General features: G+C 39.9%; 1 protein-coding gene across 1 annotated transcript in view; it reads left to right on the top strand.

Moving 5' to 3' along the window:
* The window catches only part of LOC126281097 (serine/threonine-protein phosphatase 6 regulatory ankyrin repeat subunit A-like), a 333,802-nt gene that overhangs the window by 114,927 nt on the left and 193,984 nt on the right, over positions 1 to 24,891 (top strand). The window lies entirely within an intron of this gene.

The following is a 24,891-nucleotide window of genomic DNA, read 5'->3' as shown; positions in this document are numbered from 1 at the left end:
ACGAGAAAAGTAACCACTGGGGTAGGTAGTACTACAATTAAAGAGAATGATACCATTTTAACCAACAGTAAACAAGTAGCTAATGTATTTAACAACCATTTCTTAAGTGTAGTTGAAAAAATTGGTGAGAATAGTTTGAAAGAAAAAGTCAAGCAGTACATGAAAGGGTCAGTTTTGAGAAATCTTAAAATTCAAATGGCTCTAAGGACTATGGGACATAACATCTGAGGTCATCAGTCTCCTAGACTTAGAACTACTGAAACCTGACTAACCTATGGACATCACACGCATCCATGTCCGAGGCAGGATTTGAACCTGCGTCTGTAGCAGCAGCACAGTTCTACACTGAAGCGCCTAGAACCTCTCAGCCACAGTGGCCAGTGAGAAATATTAGTCAGATTAATTTTCACCTAACAACCTCTTGTGAAATAAGGAAAATCATTAAATATTTGAAAAAGAAATGTTCTGTTTGAATAGATGACATCTCTAACAAGATATTAAAACAATGTGAAGCATTTACAGCTGGTGGTCTGCCTCATATCTAATGCATCACTAACTCAAGGTATTTTCTCAGACAGTTTAAAATATGCCACTGTCAAGTCTCCCAGCAGAAAAGGGGACATCACAGATTTCAATAAATACTAGTCAGTATCCTTGCTTACAGCATTTTCAAAAATCATTGAGAAAGTAATGTACTCAAGAGTGGTTAGCCATCTCAATAGTAATGGGATACTTAGTAAATCACAGTTTGGATTTCAAAAATGCTGTGCCACTGAGATAGCAATATGCATTTTCACTGCCCATATAATGGAGTCTTTAAATAGTAAAATGTCACCAATGGGAATTTTCTGTGACTTATCCAAAGGATTTGACTGTGCGAACCATGACATTATGTTACAGAAATTATATAGTATAAATTATGTAGTATAGAATTATATAGTATAGAATTATATAGTATAAATGGAACAGCATATGAGTAGTTGAAGTCATGTGTACAGGGCAAGAAGCAAAACGTTTCTTTATATGGTTAAAGTGATTTAAGGAAGTTTCCCACTTCATCTAACTGGAGTGAAATTACATTAGGTGCTCTACAGGGTTCGATCGTGGGTGTCTTTCTGTTCTTGATATATGTGAATGATCTTCCTTCTTACCTGACACAAGAAGCTAAACTGATACTGTTTGCTGATGATACAATCATCATTATTAATCCAGTGAAGAATCTCCAATAGAAAATGAAACAAATAATGTCTTTGTAAAAGTTATTAATTGGTTTTCTGTGAATGGCCTACCTCTGAAGTTTGAAATAACACAGTACATCCAGTTTTCTACTGTAAGGAGCACATGAACAGAAGTCAGTAGCCAGGATAGAGCATACTAAGTTTTTGGATGTATATATAGATGAGCATCTCAATTGCGAAATTAATATTTTAGATCTCCTAAAGCGACTTGGTTTAGCAACTTTTGCAATCAGAATAATTGCTAATTTTGAGGCCATAGAAATTAGTAATCCAACCTACTTTGGATACTTTCACTCTCTGATGACACAGAATAATATTTTGGGGTAATTCAACACTTAGACACTTGTGTTGCACACCTTGTAGGCATGTGTTTAAAAGGTTAGAAATTCTTACAACAGCCCCATAGTACATTTACTCTGATATGAAATTTGTTCTCAATAACATGGACCAGTTTAAAAATAGTAGTGACATTCACGATTATTACACCAGAAGAAAGAAAGACCTACACTGTTCTCTACTTAACCTATCTTTGGCACAGAAAGGTGTAAAATATGCTGGTGTAAAACTTTTCAGTAAATTACCAGATGAAATAATATGTCTGACAGACAACAGTAATAATTTCAAAAATAAATTGAAGTCATATCTCCTTGACAACTCATTATGCTACACCACAGATGAATTCCTGAATGGGAATAAATAATTCCATAGGTATAATATATGCATTTTATGCCATTTAAGGGAATGTGGTAGGTAATAATAATAATAATAATAATAATAATAATAATAATAATAATAATAATTCTTCCCCGTGGATGCCCGGGAAAAGAATAGGCCTCCAGTATGTTCTGCCAGTCGTAAAAGGCGACGAAAAGAACAAACCACTAATAGGGCTAACCCCCCTTTTAGTGTGATTAGTTGGTTCAGGACAGAACTAAAGAAGCCTCGGACAAGCGCCGGGGATGACGCTTGAACCCTATGCCCGCCCACAATGGTAACGACACTCCTAGCCAACTGGAAAATGATTTAAATCCAAATAGAGGTGTTTTGCAGGACATGCTTCCTGCAACCACCCTAGAAGGAAAACAAAGACAGAGGATGAGATGGTCAGATGAAGTTAATTGAAACCTCATGTTCTGTTATTACCAAGCAACAAACCTAGGAACCAACACAACTGGATACAGATCACAAGTATACACAACATTTATTACCAGATATCCAGAATTAAAATTTTTAAGAGAACAACGACTAGTTGATCAGATCTGTGTAATAATCAAAAATAACAGGATACCCCAGTCAGAATTAGCAAACATCAAACAACAAGTACAAAAAATACTGGAACAAAATAATGTGCAATCAGAAGAAGACGAAAATACAGTAATGGACTCAAACATCCCAGAGCAAACAAACAAAGAACAACACACATCAATTAAACAATCAGAGGAAAACGAAATCTTAAGACTGCCACCAGAACAAGTACAAATAGAACACGAAGTGACATACATGTTAGATATAGAAGAAAAATTTCAGCTGACATATATAGAATACAAAGACACAAATACAGACATTAGACCATTCTTGCATAGACCGACAAATAACCCACAAGTCGAAACAATAATAAAAACTATCAACACAATCATACACAACAAAATAAATGAAAACACAGCTATGGAAGAGTTACAACTACTGGTTTATATAGGAGCACTCACTACACTAAATATACACACTAGGCAGAGATCAGAACCAACCAACACACAGAAGAAACCCACAAAACTAGCATGGCAACACAGGCTACAGATCAGAATAGAAACACTGAGAAAAGACATTGGACAGCTAACACAATTTATAAGAAAATGAAAATGAAAAAGGTTAGGTAAAATCTCACAACAAGAAACGATAGAGCAATTAGATGAAAAGAAGCATAAATTACAAGCATTGGCCAAACGACTTAGAAGATACAAAAAAAGTGAAAATAGAAGGAACCAAAACCAAACTTTCAACACAAACCAAAAGAAATTTTACCAGACAATAGATAACACACACACATTAAAATAGACAATCCACCAAACATAACAGACATGGAACACTTCTGGAGCAACATATGGTCAAACCCGGTACAACATAAAAGGCATGCACGGTGGATGGAAGCAGAAACAGACACATACAAGATGATACCACAAATGCCTGAAGTGATAATTTTGCAACATGAAGTCACCAAAGCAATTAATTCTACTCACAATTGGAAAGCCCCTGGAAAAGACAAAATAGCAAATTTCTGGCTAAAGAAGTTCACCTCAACACATTCACATCTAACTAAATTATTTAACAGTTACATTGCAGACCCATACACATTCCCTTATACACTTACACATGGAATAACTTATATGAAACCTAAAGATCAAGCAAGCTGTTGCAAAGGAGCACGAGGATGTAAAGAGCAACTGATAATAAATGCAGAGGTGACATATCAAGCTAAAACTAAACAAAGGTCACTACACTACACATACATTGATTACCGAAAAGCTTTTGATAGTGTACCCCACTCATGGTTACTACAAATATTGGAAATATACAAAGTAGATCCTAAATTGATACAGTTCCTAAACATAATAATGAAAAATTGGAAAACCACACTTAATATCCAAACAAATTCAAATAATATCACACCACAGCCAATACAGATTAAGTGTGGAATATACCAAGGAGACTCATTAAGTCCTTTCTGGTTCTGCCTTGCTCTGAACCCACTATCCAACATGCTAAATAATACAAATTATGGATCCAATATTACTGGAACACACCCACACAAAATCACACGTTTGCTATACATGGATGATCTAAAACTACTGGCAGCAACAAATCAGCAACTCAACCAATTACTAAAGATAACAGAAGTATTCAGCAATGATATAAATATGGCTTTTGCAACAGACAAATGTAAGAAAAATAGCATAGTCAAGGGAAAACGCACTAAACAAGAAGATTACATATTGGATAACCACAGCTACTGCATAGAAGTGATGGAAAAAACAGATGCCTATAAATATCTAGGATACAGACAAAAAATAGGAATAGATAATACAAATATTAAAGAAGAACTAAAAGAAAAATATAGACAAAGACTAACAAAAATATTGAAAACAGAATTGAGAGCAAGAAACAAAACAAAAGCTATAAATACTTATGCTATACCAATATTGACCTACTCATTTGGAGTAGTGAAATGGAGTAACACAGACCTAGAAGCACTCAATACACTTACACGATCACAATGCCACAAATATAGAATACATCACATACATTCAGCAACAGAAAGATTCACATTAAGCAGAAAGGAAGGAGGAAGGGGATTTATCGACATAAAAAACCAACATTATAGACAGGTAGACAATTTAAGAACATTCTTTCTAGAACGAGCAGAAACTAGCAAAATACACAAAGCAATCACTCATATAAATACATCGGCTACACCACTGCAATTTCATAACCACTTCTACAACCCTTTAGATCACATAACATCAACAGATACGAAGAAATTAAATTGGAAAAAGAAAACACTACGTGGCAAGCACCTGTATCATCCAACACAGCTACACCTTGATCAAGATGCATCAAACACATGGCTAAGAAAAGGCAATATATACATTGAGACGGAAGGATTCAGGATTGTAATACAGGATCAAACAATAAACATCAGATATTACAGCAAGCATATTATTAAAGATCCCAATACCACAACAGATAAATGCAGACTTTGCAAACAACAAATAGAAACAGTAGATCACATCACAAGCGGATGTACAAGACTAGCAAATACGGAATACCCCAGAAAACATGACAATGTAGCAAAAATAATACATCAACAGCTTGCCTTACAACATAAACTTATAAAACAACATGTTCCCACATACAAGTATGCACCACAAAATGTACTGGAGAATGATGAATACAAATTATACTGGAACAGAACCATTATAACAGGTAAAACAACACCACATAACAAACCTGACATCATACTCACCAATAAAAAGAAGAAATTAACACAACTAATCGAAATATACATACCTAATACAACAAATATACAAAAGAAAACAGGAGAAAAAATTGAAAAATACATCCAACTGGCTGAGGAAGTCAAGGATATGTGGCATCAGAATAAAGTTGACATTATACCAATTATACTATCAACTACAGGAGTCGTACCACACAATATCCACCAGTACATCAATGCAATACACCTACATCCAAACCTATATATACAACTACAGAAATCCGTAATTATTGATACATGTTCAATTACCCGGAAGTTCCTAAGTGCAATATAACATATACCGTACAGTTAAAAGGTAGTCACACTTGATCAAGGTCAGCGTCACTTTCTACTTTAGACCAGACATAACGTCTGAGATAAGAAAGAAATAATAATAATAAAAGCTTTATTCATGTGTGCATCTGTTATGCACTTGACATGTTCCACATCATATGAGACTGATTAGTGGAACATGTAACTAACTAACAAGAAGAAATTGTTTTCAAACAAGGGACAGTACACGTTTGTCAGTAGAGCTCTAAACTTGGTTTCGTTATGTGATGCTCCTATGGTCTCTGGAAGGGTGATTAAAACAGTTCACTGTATTGTGTGCCTTCCACAGAAATGTTTATGGCTACGTGTGATGATTTTATTTATTTATTTGTTTATTCATCTGTGGAACAATAAATATCGTATGGATGTCGTCAGTTTACAACACATGAGCACAAATTTACATTTATAATGAAACAGGTTTCTCATATTTTGTGTAGTTTTTATAACTAGTCATACACACATTCATAATTACATAATATTTTGGTGATAATGTCATATGTTGCTAATAATCTACGTCTATGTTAAATATTCTTTTACAGTATAACAACTTTTACTTACTAAAAAGGTTTTAAGCTTTTGTCTGAAAGTGAGGGGCTCATTTATTTCTTTAATTTCTTGTGGTAATTTGTTATACAGTTTTATCCCACTATAAAATATACTTTTTTCCGTCTTTGCCTTGTTCTTTCTATCTAGATTGAGGTGGTGACAAGCTCTTGTTTCATGTTCATGTATTAGGCTGTTTGTGTTGTACATGTTGAGATTTTTCTTAATGAACATTGTGTTCTGAAAGATATACTCACAAGAAACAGTGAGAATGCCTAGCTTTCTAAATAATTCTAGACAGTGGGCCACATTGTTGCTGTTTGTTATTATCCTTATGGCTCTTTTTTGTACTTTAACACAGTTTGTATGTTACTGGCACTTGTTCCCCAAACCATGATCCCATAGCTGAGGACTGAGTGTAGATATCCGTAATATGTTATTTGAAGACAGGTATTATTGCATACCGGTGCAAGGATTCTAAGAGCATAGCATGCTGTGGATAATTTCTTTGCCAAGATGTTGACATGGTTTGTCCGTTTCAGTTGGCTGTCTATATTCATCCCTAAGAAATTGGTACTTGTTACACATTGTAATTTATTATTATTAACTTTTATTCTAGTGGCATTGTGTTTTTTGTTCAATTGGAAGTTAATATAGTTAGTTTTCTTTACATTTAGGGTTACTTTATTTTTTAATGACCAGTTGTGGACATGCTCTTTCTGACAGTTGTATTCGATTTTCACCTGTTATTACTATGTTGCTGTCATCAGCAAAAAGTATTTTTTTTTTCCGTGTCTGATACTTTGTGGGAAGTCATTAATGTATATAAGAAACAATATTGGGCCTAATACACTCCCCTGTGGGACGCCTATATTAACATTTTCTGGGTCAGACAGGTGTTTTATAAGGGAATTGTTTGAAACTTGTGATATCTCAACTTGTTGAACTCTGTTTTCCAAGTATGATTAGAACCACTTCTTTGTCACACCTCTTATTCCTATTTGCCCTAATTTATGAAGTAAGATTTTGTGGTCAACTGTATCAAAGGCCTTGGACAAGTCTAAAAAGATACCACTTACATTTTCACCTTTGTCCAGTGCTTCTAAAATTACTTTAGTGAACTGTGCTATAGCAGATTGTATGCCTTTTCTGGGCCTAAAACCAAATTGGTCATTGGAAAGAAGATTATATTTATTCAGGTAATTTAGCAGTCTCTTTTTGACTAGTATTTCTATTATTTTAGAAATGATAGACAGTATAGAGATCGGGCTGTAGTTCTCTACATTTTCCACATCTCCGTTTTTAAGGATAGGTATAACTTTTGCTTGTTTTAGGTACTCCGGAAAGTATCCAGATTCGGAAGATTCATTAATTATGTCTGTTAATGGGCCCTTTATGGAGTCTATAAATTCTTTAATTATGCAGACTGGGATTTCATCAAGTCCTACTGAAGTTTTATTTTTTAGTTGGTGTACTACTAGTGCCACTTCCCTTCCTGTAGTTGGCAAGAGCACGATTGAGTTTGTTGGCTGGTTCTGAGTAGGTAAATCATATGTATCTGGAAATTTCTGCTGTAATTTTTTTGCAATACTACTGAAATATGAGTTTACAAAATCAGCAAATTTTTTAGGGTTATCTACTAGTACATCTTTGTTTTTAATATGTGAATTGAGGTCCTTTTCAGCAGAGTTAGATGTTTCCTGTTTGACGATGTTCCCGGCTGCTTTGCTCTTGTTTTCAGCTTCAAGTAATATTTTGTTGTTTGAAAGTTTTTTTTGCTGCTAGCAACACCTTTTTGTATATTTTCCTGTACTTTTTGTAGAATTGCAGAACTTCTGGGTTAGATGGATTATTTTTTATGGAGTTGAGATATCTAAGAGTTTCTGAGGATTTTTTAATACCTGTAGTCACCCATTGATTTCTCCTTGTAGTTTTAATTTGATAAAGAGTTTTGGGAAACATCTCTTCAAATCTGAGTTTAAAAATTAACATGAACTTGATAAATTTCTGATTTGCATTGGTTTCTGCATAGACTTCCCTCCAATCTTCATATTCTAGCTGGGATTTAAACTGATACAGGGCTAATTTGGAAAACATTCTTTTGTATGTACAAAGTTTAGGAGGAGTTTCTACATGAATGTTGGTTTTTAAGATCTGGCAGAGGTGGTGTGATAGGCCCAGGTTTTGGACAACAATATGACATTTTTTACTACCAATATCTGTAGCTACATGATCTATAGATGAGGAGGATTCTTTCGTTATTCTAGTTGGACAATTAACAAGGGAGGATATCCCATAACAGCTTAGAATTTTAACATAAATGTTGCTAGCCTTATCAGGCTTCATCATATTAATGTTTGAGTCACCACAGATAATTACATTTGCTTTGATTCAGTTTTGAAAAGAATATATCAATCTCTCCCCTGGGAGAGCGGTACACACAAAATATGACTAATTTTTTTGCTATGCCAGGTCCTATTATTTCAACAGCGGAAAGTTCAAAATGTTTGTCCTCACCTAGATCTAAAAGATCATATCTAACTTTAAATGACATACCTTTTTTTTTTTTTTTACATAGATACATGAACCTCCACCATTCATTGAGATTCTGCTATAGTAACATGCAAGGTCAAATGAGGCTAATGCAATGTGTTCAATTTCCTTCCCTTTGCACTAGTGTTCAGTGATACACAAAATTTGGCTATCAAAATTTTCCAATTCTACTTCTAGCTGTTGTGCTTTGTTCTTTATGGCTTGAATGTTTTGGTGAAACACTGTTAGGCATTTGTTTTCACTTATCTTGGTGGTGCCTTTCCCTTTAGACCTGATGCTAAAAAATCCTTTAGATGAGCTGTTGGCATGGTTATTCTTCTGTTGATGACAGTGGAGTTGAGTCTGTTGCCAGTTAGACTTGGAAGTTGGTGTATCTGAAGGTTATGTTATGTTAGTCTTGTAACTGAGGCCAGGTACCAAAAATCCTTGTTGTAGATTCCTCTGCTTGCAAGCATTTATCTCTTTCCCTGTTATGTGCTGTTGTTCACTGCTTTGCCCCAGCAAAAATCCTGGCTTCTCAAGGGTGGCTCCTATTACCACTGCTGCTGCTGTGTGCTGTTGCAGTGAATGCCACTGATTCTGGTTGCTTGGTTATTGATGTTGGAACTACTGCTTCTGATGTTGCTGTGAATGCTAATGATTCTGGTAGGTTGGTTTTTGATGCTGTAACTATTGCTTCTGTTGTTAGTTCTGCTGCTGCTAATGTTGGTTCAGTAGTAGGTTCCTCTGTTGCTACTGCTTTTTGGATGGTCCATTTGTTTTTGCTGGTGTTTGTGCTATTGGAGATTTATACAATTCCAGTTCAGTGGCTGTCACTTTGTAATTGCATTTAATTGCTTCCCTTATTAAGTTTCCTAACCTGGCCTTCCCATTTCTGTTAAGGTGAAGCCCATGTTTCGTAAAACATTCTCTGTCAAGTGTGCTTGAGTCAATTAATTTCACATTGCTGAATAGCCTACAACTACTTTTAAGTTTCACATTAATTCTGTGAATTTCCTTATTCACACATGACCATTCAGCTCTACCTGGCAACAAAGACAGATGAAGTTTCGTGAGCATGTGATGTACTAAATTCTTCTGCTGAGGAGGTGATGGTATTAAGGACATTTTGTGACAAGTAATTAAAAACTTTTTTCATTCATTAGGAGCCCACCATCATAGCCTGGGATAAATAGTGTCTGCAACACTTGGATTTGCTGTTCAGCAGTCTCTCTCTCTCTCTCTCTCTCTCTCTCTCTCTCTCTCTCAGCTACATATCATTGAGTCAATCAACACTGCACCTCATTGTTCACACTTTGTAAAATCTGCTCTAATACTTACTTTGTACATTAATATTATAAAGAGGTTAGATTGGTGCTCTCTGTATTGACACAACAGATGGGCACAACAACAAGACTGGTATACATTTGAGCTTGTTCCAGGAATGTGAGGCATGAGACAAGCATTTGGGAGTAGGAGTGGAATAGTGATGGATAAGGATGCTGTGTAGTTTTGCTAGGCAATGGACTACCACAGTGGGAGGCATGGGAAGTTTAGTGGATTGGTTATACCCCGTTTCAGGGCATGGCAGGAGGTAGTTGAAACCCTGATGGAGAATAGGATTCAGTCAGGCAGGATTCAACATTGGCTTTGGGTTGCATGTGATTTGTAAGGTTGGTGGTAAATGGCTTTGGGTTGCATGTGATATGTGGGGTTGGTGGCAAAAAAGTGTTTTTCCTGGTGTCTGCAATGGTAATACTTCTTTTTGCTACAACATTATCAATCAGTCTCAACTCAAAACTGACGTTGAGCCCTGCCTGACACAATTCACTCCTCCATCCAACCGTGATCCATCCCCATTGCTCCCAAATTACCTCCTGTTGACATTCCAGAGTTTATTAACAACAAACCTTGGCTCTTCATCATTCCTAAAATCTCTCAAACAAATGTTACATCTCCAGAAAGAACTGCTATCTACCCAATACAGACCTTATAATCCTACCTGCTGATTAAGTGTCCACCACTATGGTGGAGGGACTCTACTGGCTTTCAGATTCACCCACCTACAAACACAGGCACAGTGACCCCATTCCAGAAGTCCAATAGAATATCCAGCCTCTCCTCAGATCCTTACGCCTATCCTAGAACTTCTCCCCTGAGTCTCTATCTCTCCTCCTCAGTGTTACCACTGCCCACAGTCTTATCCTCTACATGCTTCTTAAAGTCCATGAACCCAACCATGCAAGACACTCCATTGTGGCTGGCTTCTGTGCTGCCACAGAGAGAATCTGTACTCTCGTTGACCAACACCTTCATCTTATAGCCCATACGTTCTTATATAAAAAACACCGACAATTTCTTCCAGCAACTCTCCACAGTCCCTTTACCACACAGCACCTATCTTTTCACTATTGATGCCACCTTGCTCTACATTAACTTCCATAATGGCCATGGGCTTGCTGCCATTAAACACTACCTTCCCCAGTACCTGACTGACTCCAAACCTGCAACTTCCTTCATGGTCACTATGAGCAACTACATATTCACCCTCAATTACTTTTCCTTTGAAGTCATTACCTACAAATAAATCAGTGGTACAGCAGTAGGCACTCAGGTGGCACCATCCTATGCCAAAATATTTCTGGGGATCAAGATGAATCCATCCTGACCATCATTTCCCTCCCAACCTTGTTCAGAAACAGATCACTCATGCCTTGTCTTCCTAGTCACCTAACACCTCCCACATGGTCACTGTCTCACCACAGAGGAGCACTCCCCTTATGACTCAGTAGCACCCAAGACTGAAGTAAATGAATCACGTTCTCCGGCAGGGTTCCCAGGTAGATACTGTGTTTCTTGACTTATGCAAGGCTTTCGATACAGTTCCCCACAGTTGTTTAATGTACAAAGTAAGAGCATATTGACTATCAGACCAATTGTGTGATTGGATTGAAGAGTTCCTAAATAAGAGAATGCAGCATGTCATTCTTAATGGAGAAAAGTCTTCCGAAGGAAGAGTGATTTCAGGTGTGCCGCAGGGGAGTGTCGTAGGACCGTTGCTATTCACAATATACGTAAATGACCTTGTGGATGACATCAGAAGTTCACTGAGGCTTTTGCGGATGATGCTGTGGTATATCAAGATGTTGTAACAATGGAAAATTGTACTGAAATGCAGGACGATCTGCAGCGAATTGACGTATGGTGCAGGGAATGGCAATTGGATCTCAATGTAGACAAGTGTAATGTGCTGCAATACATAGAAAGAAAGCTCCCTTATCATTTAGCTACAAAATAGCAGGTCAGCAACTGGAAGCAATTAATTCCATAAATTATCTGGGAGTACGCATTAGGAGTGATTTAAAATGGAATGATCATATAAAGTTGATCGTCGGTAAAGCAGATGCCAGACTGTGATTCATTGGAACAATCCTAAGGAAATGCAATCCAAAAACAACGGAAGTAGGTTAGAGTGTGCTTGTTTGCCCACTGCTTGAATACTGCTCAGCAGTGTGGGATCCGTACCAGATAGGGTTGATAGAAGGGTAGAGAGGATCCAATGGAGAGCAGTGCGCTTCATTACAGGATTTTTGGTGTCTGTGTATGTGCGGATGGATATGTGTGTGTGTGCGAATGTACACCTGTCCTTTTTTCCCCCTAAGAGAAGTCTTTCCGCTCCCGGGATTGGAATGACTCCTTACCCTCTCCCTTAAAACCCACATCCTTTCGTCTTTCCCTCTCCTTCCCTCTTTCCTGAAGAAGCAACCGTCGGTTGCGAAAGCTAGAAATTCTGTGTGTGTTTGTGTGTTTTATTTATTGTGCCTATCTACCGGCGCTTTCCCGCTTGGTAGGTCTTGGAATCTTTGTTTTTAATATATTTTTCCCATGTGGAAGTTTCTTTCTATTTTATTTACATCATTACAGGATCATTTAGTAATCACAAAAGCATTACGGAGATTGTAGATAAACTCCAGTGGAAGACTCTGCAGGAGAGGCGCTCAGTAGCTCGGTACGGGCTTTTGTTGAAGCTTCAAGAACATACCTTCACCGAGGAGTCAAGCAGTATATTGCTCCCTCCTACGTATATCTTACGAAGAGACCATGAGCATAAAATCAGAGAGATTAGAGCCCACACAGAGGCATACCGACAATCCTTCTTTCCATGAACAATATGAGACTGGAATAGAAGGGAGAACCTATAGAGATACTCAGGGTACCCTCCGCCACACACCGTCATGTGGCTTGCGGAGTATGGATGTAGATGTAGATGTAGATGTTGCGCACTGAAATGAGAAATATCCTACCCACTACCCTTCCCAGTCCTCCTACAGGGTATTCTGTCCCCCACCAAACCTACTCAGTATCCTTGTCCATCCCTACACCAACCCTTCTTTCAACCCCTTGCCTCATGGGTCATATCCCTACAGCAGACCTAGATGCAAATCCTGTCCCATACACCCTCCCACCACCACCTACTCCAGTTCGTTCACAAGCATCTCCTATCCCATCAAAAGCACTCATGTGATCTGCAAACTAGGCTGCAATCATTGTGCTGCTTCAGTCACAAGCATTTTTTCTATCCTATATTAACTGCAAACTAGGCTGCAACCACTGTGCTGCTTTCCATGTGGGCATGACGAGCAACAAGCTGTCTGTCCACATGAATGTCCAATGACAAACTGTAACCAACAGACAGCTGGACCACCCAGTTACTGAATGTGCAGCCCAAAACAATATGCTTCACTTCAATGACTTCTTCACAGCTTATGCTGTCTGAATTCTTCCAATCAACACCAGCTTTCAGATACTGCTCAGGTGGAAACTCTCCCTGCAATATTTCCTATGTTCCTACAACCCCCTTAGCCTCAACTTTCAATATTCCCTGTCCTTCACCTACTATCCCTTCCCTGCACCCACTCCAGCATTACACAGCCTTCTATTCTACCAATGCACCCACTAGTCTTCCATTCCTTTACTTCTCTCCTTTTCTGTTCCCCTTCTCCTTTCTTCTATCCCCAAACATTCCCGAATGCACTTAGCAATCCTACTGTGCTCATACAAGCAGCACTAGACCTTCCCCCACCTCTACCTGCTATCCTTCCCCAGCATCCTCCTCACACCCACCACCCACAGAGTGCTTCTCCCATCAGGTACAGCTGCAGTAAAGAGTTCGACCTCAGTGGCCAAAGACAGTGGCCCTGAGTGTGTGAGTTGTGCATGTGTGAATGTGTGTTTGTTGTCTACCTTAGAAGAAGGCCTTTTGTTCAAAAGATATGGCATTCATTTTGTTGTGCTTGTCTGGGACTCAACATCTCTACTATATGATGAGTAGCAATCTGTCCTTTCATAATAGTGTTATTTCTCCACCCTGAATTTTCCATTGTTTAGTCTGTTCGTTGATATACTACCCACCTGTGTATATCATAAATGGGTGCTGCTTGATATTTTGTTTCTCAAATTGGTGCACTGGGCAAGAATATACAGTACTGTAAAAGGAAGTCAGATTTCAGTTTGCATACTACTATAAAGTACCAGTGTGTGCTCAGAGATTCAAATTAAAACATTCATTACGTATTTAAATATTGCTTACACCATAAAATAATTTTCACAGCTATAATACTAAAATGACACTACATTTTTCTTTCCTGCAGTTTATATGTATTTATTTTGTGAGCTGCCAAGAACAGTAAGTAAATAAATTGATGCACAGGTTACAGTGGAAGAACACATTTATTCGTAACAACAAAAATAAATAATTCACAGGTCTGATATTAAAGCAGAAAAGTAAAACCACTTCTGCTAAAATCGGAGATTTGTCACAATAGTCCAAACTGGTCTCCTAGATGAGTGTTGGTCGATGTCTGGTTGAGGTTCAGGTTGGTGATCTGGCCAGTGTCTTGGGTGGTGTCTGGTTCGGTCAGAAGCAGGTATGTAAATGTGTTGGTTGGTGTTGTGGACCATACACAGCCAGTGTCCAGATAAAGATCGCCACCAATAGAAGAGCTGCTGGAGCAGCCAGTGTTGAGCCTGGAGTGATACTGAATGCCTAGCTGCGGTGATTCGCAGTGTCACGGATGGCTGCATGCACTGCTGATGGGTGATGATATAGGAATTTTTAATTGTTGTCCTCCCATTTGTACACATTGAGAAATGTTCCCAATATAGTCTAGCAGGTACACAGTGTAGTGTGCACAGCCAAAGTTGGGACTGCTGCATGCCCCTAGCTTCAGTAGAGGAGGCCTAAGGATATGGCAACCAATCAGACACAGGTGTGTTCTGTGGTGGTATGTGGCCAGGAGAGTGGCCAGACACTGCAGCAGTTCAGTGTTTATATATTCTTTATTTGTGTAGAGAAACTTTTCAAGTCCATCTCATAAGTTATGGCCAAAGATTCATAAAAGACTCATGAAAGATCATTTCACATCATCCTGCAGTTCATTATAGTCACTTACATTATGTTCTTAAAAGTCTTTTACTCTCTGCAGTTTTTTCAAAGATTCTGCCCATAACATTTAATGTCGGGGGATCTTAATAGCGCACTGGCATCCTGTATATTCATTATTAATTTCCACTGAAGAATGAAGAGGGACAATATTTTTTTTTTTGAATAGTTACATTTATTAGGACAAAGTATGGTTTGACAGTGGTACATACAATACAGGTATTGATCCATGTCGATGAGCTTCTTGTTGAAATCGTTACAAAGTGTACCATCTGGTGACCAGTTTTCTTTTATGTTGAGGAGTGACTGCAAGCTGTTCATTGAGATAATTGTGTAATTTTAAGAGGTGATAGAAAAGATAGCACTTCACTGCAGCAGGGCAAAGTGAAAAAAGTTTATAAAAAAACATTGTTGCATGACACTACATATGTCAGGGCAACCTGTGCCCATACAGTATTCAATGTCTTTTTTATTGGCTCATTTGTGAATATCAATGTCACTGACCATAAGGTCTGTGCTCAATATGGACTGCCACTTTAAAAGTGTACTTGAAGTCAATTGAATGCTTTAATCATGATCACATGCTGTCCATCGAACTCCACAACTTTAGTTTTCATCAGAAAACTGAAAGACCCAAATCATAGTTCAGTCTGTTGTAAATGATGACAAGATTTCCTTACAGCAGACTCAGAGACCCGCATTGTAGACATCTGGATGGGAGGGTCTACTTCTCTTTGCATCCTGAAAGAAGACATCACTAAATTGGTATACTGTGGGTCTTGCCCCAGGAAATTTTCTAAACTTTTCATTGAAAATAATAAGTTTTAAAGTTTTTCAAGCATTTAAGAGTCATACAAGCAACATTAGAACCCCAAAAACTGAATTCTCAGTAACTTGGCACTCTGGGAAATTCTACAAGCATGACACAGTTTTTGACTTTGGAAAAAAGAAACAAAATATAAACACACATGGTGTTTTTATAAAAAGCTAATTTAATGTACAGTAATAATCATGCTTATATACTATCACAGAGCAGTGAATATATAGCTCTGGAAAGACTGAAATTATATTTACATAAATCCTAAACTATCATTAAAAGAGTAAAACACAAAATATTGCTGTCGCATAGTAATAGCACTTTGATTAATAAGTGAAATAGCTAATTTAAGCTTACTTTGAATAAGGCTCAGAGTTCATTAAATAAAAACAATATCTCAAAGTTAATTCTTTAATATGGTTTGTAATATTAATGCAATATGCCTAATACTTTCAGTCAAAAAGTATGTAAATAAGCGGGTTTTAATTGGGTATTACATCCTAAAAATATTTAAATATTTGAAAATAACTAATACAGTACTATAGTAATACAGTACTAAACTGGTACTAATATTTTGAAACAGAAAATTTAACATTATATATATTAAAAACAAAGATTCCAAGACTTACCAAGCGGGAAAGCGCCGGCAGACAGGCACATGAACAAAACACACAAACACACACACAGAATTACTAGCTTTCGCAACCGATGGTTGCTTCTTCAGGAAGGAGAGGGAAAGACGAAAGAAGCAACCATCGGTTGCAAAAGCTAGTAATTCTGTGTGTGTGTTTGTGTGTTTTGTTCATGTGCCTGTCTGCCAGCGCTTTCCCACTTGGTAAGTCTTGCAATCTTTGTTTTTAATGTATTTTTCCCATGTGGAAGTTTCTTTCTATTTTATATGTATATATATATTATAAACAAAGATGATGTGACTTACCAAACAAAAGTGCTGGCAGGTCGATAGACACACAAACATACACACAAAATTCAAGCCTTCGCAACCAACGGCTGCTTCATCAGGAAAGAGGGAAGGAGAGGAAAACACGAAAGGATGTGGGTTTTAAGGGAGAGGGTAAGGAGTCATTCCAATCCCAGCAGCGGAAAGACTTACCTCAGGAGGAAAATAGGACAGGTATACACTCTCGCGCACTCACACACACATTACCATCCACACTTACATAGACACAAGCAGACATTTGTAAAGGCTTTTTTTTTTTTTTTTTTTTTCAAATGTCTGCTTGTGTCTGTGTATGTGCGGAAGGATATGTGTGTGTGTGTGTGTGTGTGTGTGTGTGTGAGTGTATACCTGCCCTTTTTTCCTCCTGAGGTAAGTCTTTCCGCTCCCGGGATTGGAATGACTCCTTACCATCTCCCTTAAAACCCACATCCTTTCGTGTTTCCCTCTTTCTTGATGAATCAGCCGTTGGTTGTGAAAGCTTGAATTTTGTGTGTATGTTTTTGTGTCTATCGACCTGCCAGTGCTATTTTTGGTAAGTCCAAGACTTACCAAGCGGAAAAGCGCCGGTAGACAGGCACAATAAAATAACACACAAACACACACACAAAATTATGAGCTTTCGCAACCGGCGGTTGCTTCGTCAGGAAAGAGGGAAGGAGAAGGAAAGATGAAAGGATGTTGGTTTTAAGGGAGAGGGTAAGGACCCATTCCAATCCCGGGAGCAGAAAGACTTACCTTAGGGGGAAAAAGGATAGGTATATACTTGCACACACACACCCACATATGCATGCATACATATACAGACACAAACAGACATGTTTAAAAGGAAAGAGTTTGGGGGTATGACAGGTGGGGTATGAGTGGCGGCAACTTGAAATTAGCGGAGATTGAGGCCTGGTGGATAACGAGATGAGAGGATATATTGAAGGGCAAGTCATATATATATATATATATATATATATATATATATATATATATATATATATATATATATATATATATATATATGCCTGTCTGCCGGCGCTTTCCCGCTTGGTAAGTCTTGGAATCTTTATTTTTAATATATTTTTCCCATGTGGAAGTTTCTTTCTGTTTTATATATATATATATATATATATATATATATATATATATATATATGTCTTTGACTTACCTTAGAAGGAAAAAAGGTTAGGTATATACTCGCTCACACACACACACACATCCATGCATACATATACAGACACAGGCAGACATATTTAAAGGCAAAGAGTTTGGGCAGAGATGTCAGTCGAGGCGGAAGTGCAGAGGCAAAGATGATGTTGAATGACAGGTGAGGTACGAGCGGCGGCAACTTGAAATTAGCAGAGATTGAGGCCTGGTGGATAACGAGAAGAGAGGAAATATTGAAGGGCAAGTTCCCATTTCCGGAGTTCAGATAGGTTGGTGTTGGTGGGAAGTATCCAGATAACCCGGATGGTGTAACACTGTGCCAAGATGTGCTGGCCGTGCACCAAGGCATGTTTAGCCACAGGGTGATCCTCATTACCAACAAACACTGTCTCCCTGTGTCCATTCATGTGAATGGACAGTTTGTTGCTGGTCATTCCCACATAGAAAGCTTCACAGTGTAGGCAGGTCAGTTGGTAAGTCACGTGGGTGCTTTCACACATGGCTCTGCCTTTGATCGTGTACACCGTCCGGGTTACAGGACTGGAGTAGGTGGTGGTGGGAGGTTGCGTTGGACAGGTTTTACACTGGGGGCGGTTGCAAGGGTAGGAGCCAGAGGGTAGGGAAGGTGGTTTGGGGATTTCATAGGGATGAACCAAGAGGTTACGAAGGTTAGGTGGACGGCGGAAAGACACTCTTGGTGGAGTGGGGAGGATTTCATGAAGGATTGATCTCATTTCGGGGCAGGATTTTAGGAAGTCGCATCCCTGCTGGAGAGCCACATTCAGAGTCTGATCCAGTCCTGGGAAGTATCCTGTCACAAGTGGGGCACTTTTGGGGTTCATCTGTGAGAGGTTCTGGGTTTGAGGGGTTGAGGAAGTGGCTCTGGTTATTTGCTTCTGTACCAGGTCAGGAGGGTAGTTGCGGGATGCGAAAGCTGTTTTCAGGTTGTTGGTGTAATGGTTCAGGGATTCAGGACTGGAGCAGATTAATTTGCCATGAAGACCTAGGCTGTAGGGCAGGGACCGTTTGATATGGAATGGGTGGCAGCTGTCATAATGGAGGTACTGTTTCTTGTTGGTGGGTTTAATTTGGACGGATGTGTGAAGCTGGCCATTAGACAGATGGAGGGCAACGTCAAGGAAAGTGGCATGGGATTTGGAGTAGGACCAGGTGAATCTGATGGAACCAAAGGAGTTGAGGTTGGAGAGGAAATTCTGGAGTTCTTCTTCACTGTGAGTCCAGATCATGAAGATGACATCAATAAATCTGTACCAAACTTTGGGTTGGCAGGCTTGGGTAACCAAGAAGGCTTCCTCTAAGCGACCCATAAATAGGTTGGCATTTGAGGGGACCATCCTGGTACCCATGGCTGTTCCCTTTAATTGTTGGTATGTCTGGCCTTCAAAAGTGAAGAAGTTGTGGGTCAGGATGAAGCTGGCTAAGGTAATGAGGAAAGAGGTTTTAGGTAGGGTGGCAGGCGGTCGGCGTGAAAGGAAGTGCTCCATTGCAGCGAGCCCTGGACGTGCGGGATATTTGTGTATAAGAAAGTGGCATCAATGGTAATAAGGATGGTTTCCGGGGGTAATAGATTGGGTAAGGATTCCAGGCGTTCGAGAAAGTGGTTGGTGTCTTTGATGAAGGATGGGAGACTGCATGTAATGGGTTGAAGGTGTTGATCTACGTTGGCAGAGATATGTTCTGTGTTGGCTTGGTAACCAGCTACAATGGGGCGGCTTGGATGTTTGGGTTTGTGAATTTTAGGAAGTAGGTAGAAGGTAGGAGTGTGAGGTGTCAGCGGGGTCAGGAGTTTGATGGAGTCAGGTGAAAGGTTTTGTAGGGGGCCTAAGGTTCTGAGGATTCCTTGAAGCTCCGCCTGGACATCAGGAATGGGATTACCTTGGCAAACTTTGTATGTAGAGTTGTCTGAAAGCTGACGCAGTCCCTCTGCCACATACTCCCGACGATCATGTATCACGGTCGTGGAACCCTTGTCAGCCGGAAGAATGATGATGGATCAGTCAGCTTTCAGAGCATGGATAGCCTGGGCATCAGCTGTGGTGATGTTGGGAGTAGGATTAAGGTTTTTCAAGAAAGATTGAGAGGCAAGGCTGGAGTTAAGAAACTCCTGGAAGGTTTGGAGAGGGTGATTTTGAGGAAGATGAGGTGGGTCCCACTGTGATGGAGGACGGAACTGTTCCAGGCAGGGTTCAATTTGGATAGTGTCTTGGGGAGTTGGATCATTAGGAGTGGGATCAGGATTATTTTTCTTCGTGGCAAAGTGATATTTCCAGCAGAGACTACGAGTGTAGGACAGTAAATCTTTGACAAGGGCTGTTTGCTTGAAACTGGGAGTGGGGCTGAAGGTGAGGCCTTTGGATAGGACAGAGGTTTCGGATTGGGAGAGAGGTTTGGAGGAAAGGTTAACTACTGAATTGGGGTGTTGTGGTTCCAGATTGTGTTCACTAGAATTTTGAGGTGTTGTGGGGGAGTGGAGCTGGAAGTGGGAGATGAGTAGATGGGAGAGACTGGGTCTGTGTGCAATGAGAGGAGGTTGAGGTTTGTTGGAAAGATTGTGGAGGGTGAGTGAGTTGCCTTTCCGGAAGTGGGAAACCAGGAGATTGGATAGTTTTTTGAGGTGGAGGGTGGCATGCTGTTCTAATTTGTGGTTGGCCTGTAGGAGGATGCTATGAACAGCTGGTGTGGATGTGGGAGAGGAAAGATTGAGGACTTTGATTTGGGATAGGAGTTGACGGGTGTGTTCATTGGCCGAGTCAATGTATAGGTGAAGGATTAGGCGGGTGAGGGCTATGGATTGTGCAGTTTGGAACTGGTATAACGACTGATGGAAAGAAGGATTGCAGCCAGAGATGGGAACTTTAAGTGTGAGGCCTTTGGGGGTAATACCAAATGTCAGACAAGCCTGAGTAAATAAAATATGGGAGCGTAATCTTGCTAGGGTGAAGGCATGTTTGCGGAGGTGATGTAAATAAAATTTAATGGGGTCGTTGTAGGGATGTTGTGAGTTTGACATGGTATTAGGAGGTGGAAAGCGTAACATGAAGTTAAAGTGATAATAAATAGATATATATATTTATAGGGAGAGATAAAAGTGTGAAAAAATTCGAAAAGTGTTGGTTTGAGATGAGCTATGTTGATCCTGTGCTGCACTTAGGTTGATGTGAAGGTTAGGTAGTAGTGTTGTCTCCAAAACACGTTAAAGGGTGGGGAAATTCAGGAAAAATTCGAAAAAATTGAGTGTAAATGTATTCAAAAGACTGGTTATGTACTGGCAGATTATGAAAATGAGGCAAACAATTGTTTGACGAAGAAATAATACCGTTCAAACCTGTGGGAAGCTGCTAACAAATGATCGGTTATGTGGGAAAGACGATAATGGAAATAAAACGAAAGTTGTTGTAAATAGCTGAGATAGTTCTTTATTGGGTGAAAGGAACTGAAGTTGTGAAATAGTATTCACGAGTTTACACAAAATGTTTGTAAACTTGGAACAGTGTATTTTATAGCAGCGCTAATGTTGAAAGCGTTAAAAGTTTTTAGGTTATGATTTGGAAGTAAATTACTTATTATTCCTTACCAAGCGGGAAAGCGCCGGTAGACAGGCACAATAAAATAACACACAAACACACACACACAATTACGAGCTTTCGCAACCAGCGGTTGCTTCGTCAGGAAAGAGGGAAGGAGAAGGAAAGATGCAAGGATGTGGGTTTTAAGGGAGAGGGTAAGGAGCCATTCCAATCCCGGGAGCAGAAAGACTTACCTTAGGGGGAAAAAGGATAGGTATATACTTGCACACACACATATGCATGCATACATATACAGACACAAACAAAAGGAAAGAGTTTGGGCAGAGATGTCAGTCGAAGCGGAAGTGCAGAGGCAAAGATGATGTTGAATGACAGGTGGGGTATGAGTGGCGGCAACTTGAAATTAGCGGAGATTGAGGCCTGGTGGATAACGAGATGAGAGGATATATTGAAGGGCAAGTTATATTGGAACAGTGTATTTTATAGCAGCGCTAATGTTGAAAGCGTTAAAAGTAAACACACACACAGAATTACGAGCTTTCGCAACTGGCAGTTGCTTCGTCAGGAAAGAGGGAAGGAGAGGGAAAAATGAAAGGATGTGGGTTTTAAGGGAGAGGGTAAGGAGTCATTCCAATCCCGGGAGCGGAAAGACTTCCCTTAGGGGAAAAAAAGGACAGGTGTACACTCGCACACACACACACATATCCATCCGCACATACACAGACACAAGCAGACATATATGTGTGTGTGTGTGTGTCTGTGTATGTGCGGATGGATATGTGTGTGTGCGAGTGTACACCTGTCCTTTTTTCCCCCTATGGTAAGTCTGTCCGCTCCCGTGATTGGAATGACTCTTTACCCTCTCCCTTAAAACCCACATCCTTTCGTCTTTCCCTCTCCTTCCCTCTTTCCTGAAGAAACAACCGTTGGCAACACCTTCAACACATTACATGCAGTCTCCCATCCTTCATCAAAGACACCAACCACTTTCTCGAACGCCTGGAATCCTTACCCAATCTATTACCCCCGGAAACCATCCTTGTTACCCTTGATGCCACCTTCTTATACACCAATATCCGGCATGTCCAGGGCTCACTGCAATGGAGCACTTCCTTTCACGCCGATCACCTTCCACCCTACCTAAAACCTCTTTCCTCATTACCTTAGCCTGCTTCATCCTGACACACAACTTCTTCACTTTTGAAGGCCAGACATACCAACAATTAAAGGGAACAGCCATGGGTACCAGGATGGTCCCCTCAAATGCCAACCTATTCATGGGTCGCTTAGAGGAAGCCTTCTTGGTTACCCAGGCCTTCCAACCCAAAGTTTGGTACAGATTTATTGATGTCATCTTCATGATCTGGACTCACAGTGAAGAAGAACTCCAGAATTTCCTCTCCAACCTCAACTCATTTGGTTCCATCAGATTCACCTGGTCCTACTCCAAAACCCATGCCACTTTCCTTGACGTCGACCTCCATCTGACCTTCACACGTCCGTCCACATCAAACCCACCAACAAGCAGCAGTGCCTCCATTATGACAGCTACCACCCATTCTACATCAAACGGCCCCTTCCCTACAGCCTAGGTCTTCGTGGCAAACGAATCTGCTCCAGCCCGGAATCCTTGAACCATTACACCAACAACCTGAAAACAGCTTTTGCATCCCGCAACTACCCTCCTGACCTGGTACAGAAGCAAATAACCAGAGCCACTTCCTCATCCCCTCAAACCCAGAACCTCCAACACAAGAACCACAAAAGTACCCCACTTGTAACAGGATACTTTCCGGGACTGGATCAGACTCTGAATGTGGCTCTGCAGCAGGGATACGACTTCCTAAAATCCTGCCCTGAAATGAGATCCATCCTTCATGAAATCCTCCCCACTCCACCAAGTGTGTCTTTCCGCCGTCCATCTAACCTTTGTAACCTGTTAGTTCATCCCTATGAAATTCCCAAACCACCTTTGCTACCCTCTGGCTCCTACCCTTGTAACCGCCCCGTGTGTAAAACCTGTCCCATGCACCCTCCCACCACCACCTACTCCAGTCCTGTTACCCGGAAGGTGTACACGATCAAAGGCAGAGCCACATGTGAAAGCACCCACGTGACTTACCAACTGACCTGCCTACACTGTGAAGCTTCCTATGTGTCAACGTCCAGCAACAAACTGTCCATTCGCATGAATGAACACAGGCAGACAGTGTTTGCTGGTAATGAGGATCACCCTGTGGCTATACATTCCCTGGTGCACGGCCAGCACATCTTGGCACAGTGTTACTCCGTCTGAGTTATCTGGATACTTCCCACTAACACCAACCTGTCAGAACTCCGGATATGGGAACTTGCCCTTCAGTATATCCTCTCTTCTTGATTTCTGCCAGGCCTCAACCTCCGCCAATTTCAAGTTGCCGCCGCTCATACCTCACCTGTCTTTCAACAACTTCTTTGCCTCTGTACTTCTGCCTCAGCTGACATGTCTGCCCAAACTCTTTGTCTTTACAAATGTCTGCTTGTGTCTGTGTATGTGCGGATGGATATGTGTGTGTGTACTAGTTTATACCTATACTTTTTCCCCTCTAAGGTAAGTCTTTCCACTCCCGGGATTGGAATGACTCCTTACCCTCTCCCTTAAGACCCACATCCTTTCATCTTTCCCTCTCTTTCCCTCTTTCCTGATGAAGCAACCGCCGGTTGCGAAAGCTCGAATTTTGTGTGCATGTTTGTGTTTGTTTGTGTGTCTATCGACCTGCCAGCGCTTTTGTTTAGTAAGTCATATATATATAATGCTCTATTTTATAAAAAAATTTAATATTGCTCTAAATGCCATTATTAGGGCTAGAGTGTCTTTAGAAAGGTGCAAATGTTGACAGTCTGACTGGATTAATGAATATGAAGTTGTTGATGACTGGTCAGAAATTCAATTCATCAAAAATATCTCAGTGGAAATAATAACAGCCAAGTTGTTCACTCATTTCTGGCCCATTGTGTATCAGAGATATGACTTCAGATGTCTCAGGGTGCTAAATGAGCATTCTGCTGTTGGTGTTGTGATTGGAACTACTTGGAGAAGCTTGGTTTTGTGTAATGTACTTTCTTACATCAGGCATGTTTTTTAAGACCAGTTGTTTTTTATTAGTGATATCAGCTAACATATTCAAGTGGAAGCATAGTCTTTCAACGTTTAGGTTATTTGTGAAAAACTCAGTTGATTTTTCCATATTTGTTTCGCTTCTGTTTACTAAATGCAAGCACTCTTGTTCAACTGCAATGCCTGTGTGAGCCCAGTTGAAGC

Source organism: Schistocerca gregaria, chromosome 1, assembly GCF_023897955.1.
Source record: "Schistocerca gregaria isolate iqSchGreg1 chromosome 1, iqSchGreg1.2, whole genome shotgun sequence".
NCBI lineage: Eukaryota > Metazoa > Arthropoda > Insecta > Orthoptera > Acrididae > Schistocerca > Schistocerca gregaria.
Note: the sequence above shows the minus strand (reverse complement) of the source record. Positions and strands in the feature narration are given on the sequence as shown.